Below are 11,486 nucleotides of genomic sequence, written 5' to 3' on the forward strand. Positions count from 1 at the left end.
AATACTCTTTCATCCACCCTATCTCCCAACTCCCTTTCTACCCCCGTTCTCCCCGTCACCTCTTCATTTCTCACTCTATCTAGCCTAGTATCCCTATCATACTTTTCAGACACCTCATCTCAAACACATTCAAACTCTTCTCTTCCTCTCTTTATGTTCCATGTTTCTGCCCCATACAGTGCTGTTGACATGATCACTCCTTCATACAACCTCCTCTTAACATCCATTCCCAAATGTCTGTTTTTCATTACACTTTTTAATTCACCAAGGCATTTACTCACTCCTCTCAATCTACATTTTACCTCCACCCCCCACTCCTTCCTTTCCTGCCATATTCGCACCTAAGTATCTAAAACTATTCACTTCCTCCAGTTGCTCTCCCTTAATGCTCACTTCCAGCCTGTTGCCACTTTCAACCCTTGCACATCTCATCACCTTACTTTTACCCACATTTATCTTCAACTTCCTTCTTTCACACACTTTCCTAAACTCTAACTTCCTCAATCCTTCCTCTGATCCTGCCACAAGCGCAGTGTCATCCACAAACAACAGCTGGCTTACCTCCCACTTTTCTCCATTTTCTTTAACCATCTCCAATCCCTGACCCACCACTCTTGCATTTACCTCTCACACCATTCTCCATTTTCTTTAACCATCTCCAATCCCTGACCCACCACTCTTGCATTTACCTCTCACACCACCCCATCCATGTATAAGTTGAACAGCCAGGGCGACATAACATATCCCTGACGAAGTCCCACCTTTACCTCGAACCACTCACTTAGCTCTTCATTTCTAATCCTGACACACGCTTTACTACTCTTAAAAATTCTTGACAGCTCCTAAAAGCTTTCCTCCTATCCTGTATATCTGCAAAACCTTCCATAGTGCCTTCCTGTCTACCCAGTCATAAGCCTTTTCCAGATCCATAAAAGCCCAAAAAACATCCCTACCTTTTCCTATAGCTTTCTCACATATCTGTATTACCCAAAAATCTGATCTATGCAACCTCTACCTGTCCTAAATCCACTCTGTTCCTCACCAATTACTCCCTCTGTTCCTCTCCTAATCCTCTCAATCAAGATCCTCCCATAAGCCTTCCCAACTACACTTAAGGGGGTACGCGACACCTGGGGGGGTGAATTTGGTCAAGATATGGCATTTTTCAAAACTGTGTTCAAAATGTTCGTATACCACTTAGAAACAAATCCCGACAAATAATTTTTCAGCCGCGCGCAATTTAAAGGTCCTGGGTGAGGATTAAAGGGACAGATTTAAAGGCGCAACCCACACTAGAAGGAGGCGTGCCACTTAGGACCTTCAGGCGCAGCGAATAACGTTGAAATTTGATTGAATTTACACTCGCCCAGTGTATCAACGGCCAATACGATTGTGGAGGGGAAGGGAGGAAGGTGGAGGGAGAATATTTCGCCAACTTTGTGCGAAACTAAGCGTTAGTTACCGGCTAGCTCTGAAAAGGGAACTACGCATGTCTCATGAGCTCTCGTTGCAATCTATTACTTTAGCTAGTACATATTACTCTTTAGTACAGTCATCATGGGTAGCAAAAAGAACAAAAGAACATCACAATGACAAAAAACAGCAGTTAAAGATGGCAAGCAGTCAAAGACGACTAAAGATCTCACCACCTCTCACTCCACCACCGCCCTCACCTGCACCTCTGTGACGGTGACAGAGGTAAAGGACAACATTAGACTAAACAATTCAAAGAGGAAGATTAAATCCAAAGAAGAAAGCAAGAGGAAAAAGATCAAGGCTATACAGGAAGAAGAAAGAAGAAGGGACATCATATGATGCTGGAGGGGGTGCCCTACCAACATAGATTGGCGAGGGGAATCTGATGAGGAAAGAGAAGGCGCCCACTACTGGAAAATAAACCTCTTTCCAATGATTTAGATACCCTGAAGACCCCCAGCAGAGAGGTTTCATATGAAGAAACCGCCAAAGGTGCAAAAAAGCAAATTATATGATGTTGTCGTCTGTGCGTCGTCACTACTGTGACATACTTATACTTTAGTTTTTCAGTATTTAAAGTACTTATGATTAAAATATGTTGATAATTTTTACTGTACTTACTTATTATATAATAAGAATTAAGCCATGAAAAAATCAGTCAAATTGGTGAAACTATAAGCAAGTTACAGATATATTCATATTTCAAGTTGCCATATCTCCGTTCGATATTTTTCTACTTTTTTTTAATCATAAAAAATCTAATATACATTAGATTTAGATGAAACTTACAGGGAATATTACTTTTAGTAACTGCTAGGGCCGATCGTTCGAATATTTTGAATAGGATGAAAGAGTTCGGAGTAATAATGGAAACAAGAGCAAAAAAATTGTATTTTTCACGATTTTTGCCAGACATTAAAATTGAAATGCCTGTATACAAAAGTATAAAGGAAATTGTTCAATTACTCAATGACCGGCCCTAGGTGTGCCTACTGACTAATCATAGCCAAAATATAAAACAAATTGGTCCACGTATTATGGTGCTGTGCACTTTTAAATGTCGCTACTGGTATACGTACATGTGTACATGTACATGTGTACATACATCATTCTGCTTCACCTAAAATGTAGGCAATATGGATACCTATTTACCTGAGAAGTTTCAGCTCTTTACTCTAAATATTTTAGAAAATGACCTCCAGGTGTCGCGTACCCCCTTAACAAGCTAATCCTTCTCAAAGTACTACACTCGCACTTGTCCCCTTTTCCCTTGTAAAGTGGAACTATAAAGTAACATAAGATTTAACATTAAGGATGTGTAATGCTGTTAATAAAGACCATTAACATAAAGTTTTCCTTAATGTATTTGCAGGTGTTTTACTTGACAACAGAAACTTCCAAACCACAGAGGATGAAATTGGAAAAACCATCATGAAGTATTTAAGGAATGCATCAGACAGATGTGGTGGTCGCCAGAGGCGTTCAAATATCAATACTTCCACCAGTAGTGACACATCATAGGCCTCCTTTATGGAAATATTTGTCCAGGTGTTACATATACACTAATTGTTGCTGCCCAATGCAGAACAGCTGGATTACCATGATTAACTTACTTTCATAAGGAATGTCTGGCCTTTCTTTCATACCAAATAATGATATACATATACACTAATTGTTGCTGCCCAATGCAGAACAGCTGGATTACCATGATTAACTTACTTTCATAAGGAATATCTGGCCTTTCTTTCATACCAAATAATGATATACTTTTGTTCATACCAAAGAATATGGATTTGTTTAATTATACTTTTGTTCACACCAAAACAATATGGACTTGTTTAATTTAGGAATAATTGTGCCATGTACAATTGTACCCAGGTGTTTGTGTCCATGACCCTAATTCCAGCTAACATCAACATTTGGCATCCTTGCAGTCATGGATACAAAATGGAAATAAATATGAGATTATCCTCAGTTGTTTTCAGCTTCATATCTTACATCCATGACTGAAGGTGCCACATGTTCATATTGACTGGGCATTGATAGAAACACCTGTAGGTGTAGTCATGTTATGTACCCTAGTTATATTGCAATGTCTACCTTGGTCTGTTATACCACTATCAAAGCATTCAATACTTCTGTGGTAGAGGGGCAGTATAACTAATGTTTTTTACTTAATATTTGTTTCCTTTGAAAACTGCACATACACTGTACTTTCACAATTGTTCAATGGCTTAAATACTATATTTTGTTCAATACTGTGTGATATTCATTTGATATTTTCATATTTGAGAATATGAAATGAGAATATTTTATATTTTTGATACTGAAAGAGTACATTAGCATATTATGTTTTATATATATATATATATATATATATATATATATGTTTCTTTTGAAAACTGCACATACACTGTACTTTCACTATTGTGTAATGGCTTAAATACTATAATTTGTTCAACACTGATATTCATGTGATATTTTCATATTTGAGAATATTTTATATTTTTGATACTGAAAGAGTACATTAGCATATGTTTTATATATATATATGTATATATATATATTTATCTGCGCTTGTGGCAGGGTCAGAGGAGGGATTGAGGAAGCTGGTGGCAGAGTTTGGGAGAGTATGTGATAGAAGAAAGCTAAAGATAAATGTGGGTAAAAGTAAGGTGATGAGATGTACAAGGGGTGAAAGTGGCAGTAGACTGGAAGTGAACATTAAGGGAGAGCGACTGGAGGAAGTGGATAGTTTTAGATACTTGGGTGCAAGTGTAGCAGGAAAAGGTAGAGTGAAGGTGGAGGTAGAATGTAGATTGAGAGAAGCGAGTAAATGCCTTGGTGGTTTAAAGAGTGTAATGAGAAATAGACATTTGGGAATGGATGCGAAGAGGAGACTGTATGAAGGGGTGATTGTGCCCACAACAGTATATGGGGCAGAAACGTGGAACATAAGAGAAGAAGAGAGAAGGAGTTTGAATGTGTTTGAGATGAGGTGTCTGAGAAGTATGGTGGGGGTTACTAGGCTAGATAGAGTGAGAAATGAGGAGGTGAGGAGGAGAATGGGGTGAAAAAGGATTTGGGAGAGAGGGTTGATGAAAGAATATTAGGATGGTTTGGACACATGGAAAGAATGAGTGAAGAAAGACTAGTAAAAGAGGTATGGAAGGCAGATGTGGAGGGAGTGAACATGAGGGGACGTCCTAGGATGAGGTGGATGGATGGGGTGAAGGGGGCTTTGGGGAAGAGGGGAATGTCTGTTGAGGAAGGAAGGGAGAGGACGGAAGACAGAGGTGAGTGGAGAATGGTTGTATATGGATGATGTTGTGTCTGCATGAGGAGGAATGGGCGGGGGGGTGGGGTAGTATGTGCGAGTAAATTTTGACGCAGCCCGAAGGGATTTCTCCCCGTCCTCTCCTTATATGCAAAGGGGGACGGAGAGGGGGGGTCGCTGATTAAATGAAGCGGCCTTGCTGTGGATGTACTGTGTCTTGCGACACTGCTTCTGACCCAGGGCGGTGGGCAGGGTGCAGGGATGACCCGTCATCCAGGAGGTGCTCAGATGAGAGGAAGGGTGGGAGGGGTGTGGAGTGTATTTAGGGATGAAATGGGTGGGAGTGTTTTTATGCCTTTCCCTTTTTGGCTACCTCCCTTGGAAGGGGGAAAAAGCCTTGGTATATGTATGTATGTATGTATATATTTATCTATATATATCAATGTGTATATAGTTCCTACTAGAAACTAGTCTACGTAAGGACATAAGAATGAAGGAGACTGCAAGAGACCATAAGGCCTACACTAGATTTTCATTTTTTACTGCAGTATGCATTGTAATAAAAATTTGGTTTTCATATTTCTCTTAATAAAGTCTACTTGTATATAATCAGGTGTGTTTCAGTTTGTGAGCTTCATCAGTATTGCATGATATTCACTTTCACATTTGACTGTATTGGTTAGATGTTTATCTGTATACTATACTGGACTAAGTCAACTGCATTGGACAAGTTGATATAGTTATTCATTTTCACATTTGACTGCCTTTGATGGAGAACTACTTTCCTGCCTACATGTCATGTGTATGATTCAGGACCAGACTAGGTGCCATGCACACTCGCCCTTTACCCCTACTCCATTAACCTTTTACCATACCTACTATATACTTCTTGGTGCGTTTAACAGATCCTGGAATGCATCCAAAAATATGTATCGGGTGTGGTAATAGGTTAAAATGGGAGGGGTGAAGGGTGAGTGAGGTGGAATGATACTGAGCTATGCACATGAAGCGTAGGCATAAAAGTAGTTTTCCATCAATGGCATTGATGTCTAACCAATGCAGTCAAATGTGAAAATGGATAACTATATCAACTGGTCCAATGCATTTACCAGCATCTAGTCGACTTAGGCCAGTGTGTATGCGGATAACTTTATTAGTCGGACCAATTCTGGGAATAAGAACTAACAGATGTGGCCCAATGTAGTATAGGCCCAATTTAGGGTACCCATTCATTGCCCCTACATTGGCCCAGCTTCTAGCCGACACAGTCCAGTGTACATGTGGATAACTTTATTAATCAGACCAACTCAGGACACCTGAGTTTACGTAAATGGCCCAATTTAGTATAGGCCCGATTCAGGTTACCCGCTAATTGTCCCTGCTTTGGGCCAACATCCAGCCGACATAGTCCAGTGTGCATGCGGATAACTATATAAGTCGAACCAACACCGGAAATCTGAGTTTATATAACCGACCCGACATTTCTTAATCGGCAGTGCCTGGATAGATATGATGTTGGTCCGGTTATTTCATGCTTGTTGGGGTATGACCTACTTTGGACCCAACAGCCCCGACAGTCTCTAGAGGAATGTGTAGCCGAGGATGGTCTTGTAACACCTCGTGATTTGGGTCTTCGTGAAGTTGCTCTTCTTGTATTCAAGGACACCAAAGTTTCCAAGTCAGCTCTCATCAGGGTAAGTCAGAAAGCAGAATTCTTTGCCAATTAATATACAGACGCTCCTCTACTTACGTTCATTCGTTTTACGTTTTTTCGATTTTACGTTTGAACTGACTGTAAAAAAAAAAAAATTGAGTGATTTTTTTTAGTTTTGCGCGCTCTCCGTAGTTCAAACGATACTTGCGCATGACGTCCATTGTTTACATTGCACAAACGACAAACTGAACATGCCTTGCCTCATCCTCTTCCTTCCCCTCCTCCTCCACCATCTCAATTTATGTTGCTCGAATTTAATTTATTTGAAATTAATGTTATTATTTTACAATGTTATGTGTATAATTAATGATTTAGGGGTGTTTTATAAGATACGGTAATAGAATTTACGGATGTATAGTACAGTAACAACTTACGTTCATTTTCAACTTACGTTCGGCCGTTCGGAACGTAACTAAAACGTAAGTTGAGGAGTGTCTGTACTGTATGTTTAGGCAGAGAGAGGGAAAGAGAGTGAGAATGGTGTGGCTTTAAAGGTGGAAAAGTGTTTGTAGATCAATCTCTTGCATAAAGATAGATACACAAGAAAATTATAGCAAAGGGTAGGGATGTCTTTTGAATTTACATGGATTTAGAAAAGACATATGACTGTTGATAGAGAGATGTTAAAGAATGTGTTGCTAATGGACAAAATAAGGGGAAGTCTATTGAGTATGGTAAAAAGTTTTAATATGAGTAGGAGTGCTTGACTGAGTGTTGGGAATCAAGAAGGTAAATGGCTTGAGGTGAAGGTAGGGTAGTGCCAGAGTTGTGTAATGTCTCCAGGGTTCTGTAATGTAACCATCATGGTTGTTCAATGTGAACATGGGTGGGATGGTGAGGGAGGTAATTGTGAGAGTGCTCACCAGGGATTTGAAGTTGGCAAGTAAGAGTGGAAGGAAGTAAGAGGTGCTTGGTTGTTGCCTGCACAAGACTCTGCACTTGTGCTTGAGTCTCAGGATAAACCGGGGCATTTGGCAGTGGAGTTCAGGAGAATGAGAGAGAGGAGGAATATAAAGTGTGGACAAGAGTAAGATGATATTATTAGGAGAGTGATGACAATGGTGTTGTGTTTGAGGTGAGCTTAAAGGGAGAGAGGTTGGATAAAGTGGAAAGGTCACATGGCAATGAATGCAATAGTGAAAGTAGAGGTGAATTTTAGAGTAAAGGATGCAAGTAAATGTCTGGTGGGGAAATGAAAAGTGTCACTTAGGAAGAATGCAAAGAGAAGGTCCTTTGAGGAAGTGATTGTGCCCATGGAGCACATGGTACATTGCACATGATATAGAATACAAGATACTGAAAAGAACGACGAATAGATTATACTTGTAAATGGGTGTGGAATTATTATGCATATGTGGCCTTCTGTCAAGAGGAATTGGTCACAGGCAGACTGGCACTGTTCTGTATTTACCAGCAAAATAAGTACAAGGCAGCACGATTCTGTCTCTCAAGGTGCAAGCAATTCCTGTCACTGTGTAGCAGTTTGTTTTGTCCTGCATTACTGCATAATATCTGGATAAAAAAAAGAAAAACATCTTGTAGTAAACATCATTCTGTCATTTTCTCATAACTGTTATGCAAGATCATTGTGTTGCCAGAGGTGGTGGTAAGAAAATAGTCCCTTTCTATCTACCTTTTCATTTTTTCTTTCTTTCACGTGTATTCCAACAGAGTTGTTATCTATTTGCAGGACCCTTTTATGCTGAGCAAATGTGTCTTAGCCTGGGAGGATGGAAGGGGAAGAATGCTTCGAGATTGCTGAGCTCTCAGGAAAGGATACCTTTATTTTCAAGGTTGGTGTAGAAACATTGTTCATGTTAGTAATAACACAATGTAACACATGTTTTGTTTATTTGTATTTTTTCATGTTAATATATGTATTTCCTGTCACTGAATCCAAATATCACATTAGTTTTGACGTAACCGATATTTATTAATTTATTCTTGATTTTATATTTTATTTTTATATACGCAACCTTTCTCTACAGTAGTTAATTGATTCAAAGTACTTTAGCATTCTAAGGATAATTATTATACAACATCTAGTATTTTTTTCATAATATGAAGTGTATTTAAGAGCTACAATATTAGTAAGAACAAAATAAACAACACAACATTGCACTGCAAGTGTTTTGATGACTCTTCTCATGATTAGAAGTGCTTTGACGATCGAGATTTTCTAGAATGCATGCTTTCGTCTTTTCTGACTAGTGACCATATGTAATCTCCCATCATAGCAGTATTCCATCGTCCTTGATATATTCTTTCCATAGTTGCAATATCCTGATGAAATCTCTTGCCATGCTCCTCACTGACAGCCCCCAAGTTTTCGGGGAAGAAATCTAGGTGAGAATACTAGAAATGTTTCCTGAAGTTCTCAATAAGCTTTGCCACTATTGGTCTATAATTAGAATACTTGTGATTTCCTAGGAATCCACGAACTACATCACGAATTACACACCAAACCTCTTTTTCAACTTTTGTTATCGCTCTTTTCACTTTCTTGGACTTCAACATTGTGTTTACTTGGGGTTCAACAAATATACCACCCTTGAGCTTAGCCTCAGATAGCTTGGGAAACATGAGACAAATTTCTTGGAAAGTTTCGCCTCCAAAATCCAAAGCCTTCACAAACTGTTTAATTAACCCTAGCTTGATATGAAGTGGGGGTAATAAAACTTTTTTCGAATCTACTAGAGGCTGTCTGAGAACATTTAACATTCCTGGCTGCAGTTCCACTCATGGAGGCTAATGAATTTATAATGATCATCATCAGCCCTGCTGTCCCCATAAACAAGGAAAACAGGAATACTTTGTGTATCCCCCTTGTAAGCCAAGCAAAAAGGCTAGCATCTTGAAATCACCACAAACATCCCATTTGAATTCAGCATAATTGATTTTTTCAAGAAGCTGTTTGACATTATGATAGTTTTCTTCTGTACTGAGTGTGCAAGAGGCAAAGATGGGTTTTTATTTCCATTGTGGAGCAATACTGCTTTGAGACTTCGTGTTGAGCTATCTATGAACAGTCGCCATTCTGCAGGATCATGTTCGAGTCCAAGGGCTGTAAACAAACCAGTAACATCCTTACAATAACACATATCATCACTAAAGTCATAGTAAATTTTAAATTCTTCATGTCGTTTCTGGTACACAGATGTCCTGCAGTCTTCTCCTAGTAGATTCCATTCTTTCATCCTTGATGTAAGAAGCTCAGCTCCTGACTTAGTAAGACCTAAGTCTCTGATTAAGTCATCTAGCTCACTCTGATTTGGAAAGTGAGGCTCCGAAGTCGTTCTTGGTGCGAAATCTTTGTCTCCCATTTCATGGCTGCTGCTACCTGCTGACCCTTCAGATGAAATTTCCATTGCATCTTCCATCTGGAAAGAAAGAAATAACTAAATATAGCAACTTCAACAAAGACGAATAGCATTAGTATTCCATATATCTTTAGGAAAGTGAATGTATATTAAGTACTTAATATTGAAGTTAATTAAAAGTAAAGAGAGTATGATAAAAATAAACTTGCATTTTCTGGTGGTTGTGGTACTGGTAAGCTATCATCATGTGGGACAGGTGCTCTAGATGATGGTATGTCTGGATACTGCAGAGCTTGTCTTCCTTTCACTTTCCTGTACTTCGTCACATCAATCATACAAAAGTAGCAGTCGTCGTGATGGTTCTTCAGCTCTCTCCATATTCTAGGAATGGCAAAAGGCATTGCCCCTCCTGTACCTCTCAGCCATCCTTCTAGAGTAGATCGGCAGCTTCCACATATCACATGAGGTGCCCATGGCTTGTCCTGGTCACCCATGGGCATTCCGAAATAGAGTCTGTACGCTATCCACACTTTAGCACCTCTCACAATCTTATGTAGTACTTGTTTTTCCCAATATAATAACCACACACATAGCAAAATGTATCAGGAGAATTTTCACATCCTCTAGTAGCCATCTTAACAGGTAAATAGTTCAGTCATTGATCTGAAAGAGAAAATTAGATAAACATTTAGTAGCAGACCACATAACAATTCCAAAATATACATGGTAACATTGAAATTATATGTATTTCTATAACGGTCGATGATACAGAAAAAATAATTGCATATTTGAAATCAGCAGGAAAAATGGACTAATTAACTCTAAAAAAAAACACAATAAACAAAACTTTTGAAAAATAAATGTTACGTTGTGTAATCAGAAGAAAATTGGACATTATGAAATTATGGATGAATGATAGAATAAAAACAATTAAAGAATGTTATGAATTTAAATGAGTGTACAGTGATCCACCGGTATTTGTGATCCACCGGTATTTGTGAAAAATCACGGATAGTGGATATGCCCCTTAAAAATGTCTTAGGATACCTATTTTATGATACAAACCATGTTTTATATTGTTTTATCATGTAAATAAACTTTAATACTCAATTTTAAACAGAAATTTTGTTAATATAACAGTAACTAAAAGCAGATTCCATTCTAAAGGTGTTCTTGTCCCAAACTACAAGTGCAGTTTTAGCAAACTGTGAAGTACTTATGGAGTGAAACTGGAGGTGGAACGTAGATTGAGAGAAGCGAGTAAATGCCTTGGTGGATTAAAAAGTGTAATGAGGAATAGACATTTGGGAATGGATACTAAGAGGAGACTGTATGAAGGAGTGATTGTGCCAATAGCACTGTATGGAGCAGAAACATGGAACATAAGAGGAAGAGAGAAGGAGTTTGAATGTGTTTTAAAATGAGGTGTCTGAGAAGTATGATGGGGGTTACTAGGCTAGATAGAGTGAGAAATGAGGAGGAGAATAGGGGTGGAAAGGGAGTTGGGAGATAGGGTTGATGAAAGAGTATTAGGATGGTTTGGACACATGGAAAGAATGAGTGAAGAAAGATTAGTAAAAGAGGTGTGGACGGCAGATGCGGAGGGAGTGAACATGAGGGGACGTCGTAGGATGAGGTGGATGGAAGGGGTGAAGGGGGCTTTGGGGAAGAGGGGAATGTCTGTTGAGGAAGGACAGGA

This window comes from Oratosquilla oratoria, unplaced genomic scaffold (genome assembly GCF_046742065.1).
Source record: "Oratosquilla oratoria isolate Oo_2021 unplaced genomic scaffold, ASM4674206v1 SCAFFOLD68, whole genome shotgun sequence".
Taxonomy (NCBI): domain Eukaryota; kingdom Metazoa; phylum Arthropoda; class Malacostraca; order Stomatopoda; family Squillidae; genus Oratosquilla; species Oratosquilla oratoria.